Source organism: Phaseolus vulgaris, chromosome 1, assembly GCF_051622355.1.
Source record: "Phaseolus vulgaris cultivar YP4 chromosome 1, ASM5162235v1, whole genome shotgun sequence".
Lineage (NCBI taxonomy): Eukaryota > Viridiplantae > Streptophyta > Magnoliopsida > Fabales > Fabaceae > Phaseolus > Phaseolus vulgaris.
The window spans coordinates 22,206,405-22,208,985 of record NC_143498.1 but is presented as its reverse complement, the minus strand read 5'-3'; positions in this window follow the sequence as shown (position 1 = coordinate 22,208,985).

Sequence of the window (2,581 nt, the reverse complement as noted above, 5' to 3'; positions counted from 1 at the left end):
ATTCAAAAAGGAAAAAAAAAACCATAAATCAGAAAAGCTAGATCATAAGTGTGTGATTTATTTTTTTAAAATCAAGTCTTGATTTGGTGAGGAATTTTTTACAACTGTTTTTTTGGTTGTTTTTATCTTATATTATACAAATTTCAACGTCAAAACATTTTTTAACAAAAGAAATAAATCAGCCAAGCACCAGTGCTAATAATTTTAATTTTTTTTTCTGTTTTTGAAGTCTTTTTTAGTGCTATTCTTTAGGATTCTGAATTTGTGTGCCTAATTTTGTGTGTCACATAACCTTTGTGTTAAATTTCATTATTTTGTTTCTTTGTTTGAGAAAATGCTTCAAGAGAAACCCTATTAAAAATATTGTAATAGTTTTTTATCATTTAGTAGGGGAACTGTGTCAAGGGACTCCAAGAGTCACTTGCACTTTCACATACGAATCGTCTAGTATTACTTGCTTGCTTTTGTTCTTGTTATATCTTTTGCTTTTCTTTTTATTGGTCTTCAGTCCCTGTGGCACACAGGGAGTCTATACCTCAATCTTTTGTATTTGACATTTCTTGGGTCTCTAGGACTCCTGAATACCGAAAAATAGGAAAAATCATTTTGAAGTTTCTTTTGAGGAAGATTTGTTTAATATATCTGAAGAATATTTAGCTAAGAAAGACTTAGTTCTTAAGTAGTCCTAGTGATTCACCTATCTTTCCTGAGATTAAACTCATAAAAATTGTAACCTAATGACCTTGTGAGAAACTTCCAACTTTGAAAACCTTTTGTGAAAATCTTTTATCACTCATTTTTTGAATTAAAACCTTTGTGAAAAGTTTTATTTCTTTTTTTAAAAAAATGAGTGATCATTCTCATTCTTCAAGTGTACATGGTAATGATAGGGATCCTAGAGAGGAACACTATTTGATTGATAAGGAGAAATGTTGAAAAAAAAAATACTAAGAGAAAAGATAAAGAGATAATAGAAATAAGGGACATGTTTAAATTAATGAGAAATCAAAACAAAGGCAAAAGCAAACGAGAGGAAGGGTCCAGTCATAGGAGAAATTACAGTCATGACCCTCAGTCTCAAAGTGAGGGGGTGTATAATAGTCATCACAACAATAATTACTATCAACCACCCTCGAGACACCATCATAGGCCCATAAATAACACTTTCCCTAAAGAACATAAGGTAGACCTTCCCCCTTTCCACGGCCGAAAGAATGTAAAAGAATACTTAGATTGGGAGATGAAGGTTGAGCAAATTTTTTAGTGCCACCAGTTTGATCATGAAAGAAGATTATCCCTAGCTAAACTTATCTTTCAGGGACCAACTATGTACTAGTGGACATCTTTAGGGAGAGACCTTAGGGTTCATAATAACCCTCAAATCAAATACTGGAACAAAACGTAGGGCATCCCTAAAGAAACACCATGTACCCTCTTATTATGATAGGGAGTTGATGTACAAACTCCAAAGACTCCAACAAAAAGACACGAGTGTTGAGGAATACAAGCAAAAAATGGAGTTTCTCATGATGAGGGCAAAAATTAGGGAAGAACCTAGAATAACCATGACAAGGTTCTATTGTGGCCTAAACCTTGAGGTCCAGGATAGGGCTGATATTTTTATGTATCATGATTTAAATGATCTAGTTCAACTGTGTGTTAGGGTAGAACAACAGATTAGAAAAAGGTCTACCACTAGGAGGGAGGTTTATTCATCTAAATTTAAAAGTGACAAGCCACAAGAAGAAAAGAAGAGGAGGGAAAGAGGAAAAAAAAAAAGATAATTATAGAGAGTCTTCTTCTAAAGAGGCTAAAATAAAAAATATTTAATGCTTCAAATGTCTTGAAAAAGGGCACCATTATCCTCTTAAAAGAAAAATGGTTTTTAAATGATCAAGACATTGGAAGTAAGGATAATTCTTATTCTTCACCTGGTGAAGAAGAAGCTTTAGACTCTGGGAAGAAGAAGTCCTTTCTTGTGAAAGAGAGTTATTATTGGTGAGAAGGCTTCTTAGAAACCAACCTATTGCATTACTATAGTCACAACGAGAGAACGTTTTCCACACGCGATGCAAAATATTTAAAAACACTTGTTTTGTTATTGTGGATATTGATTCTAGTTATAATTGTGGCAGTCCAAAGTTTGTGGAAAAGTTAACCTTGACTACTAAAACTCATCCCAAATCATATAAACTTGTATGAATAAATGATGAAGGTGGTATAGTAGTCAAAGAACAAGTAAATGTACCCATCTCCATGGACAATTATGAGAAAAATGTTTAATGTGATGTTATTTCTATGGAAATTGGGCACGTAATACTTGGAAGGTCATGTCAATATAACCATAAACATATACATGATGGCTACACTAATAAAATAACTTTCACTTACCAAGGAGGCAAAATGGTTTTACTTCCTCTCACAGCTCAACAAGTGAGAGAAGATGAAATAAAAATAAAAGTAAAAAATAGAAAAAGAGAAAAAGAAAAAGAAAAATAAAAGAAACAAGGAAGAAAAGTCTAGAGTTGAAGCCTCTAGGAAAATATGCATGCTCTTGCACTCCTCTTTTGAGGAAGGTAAT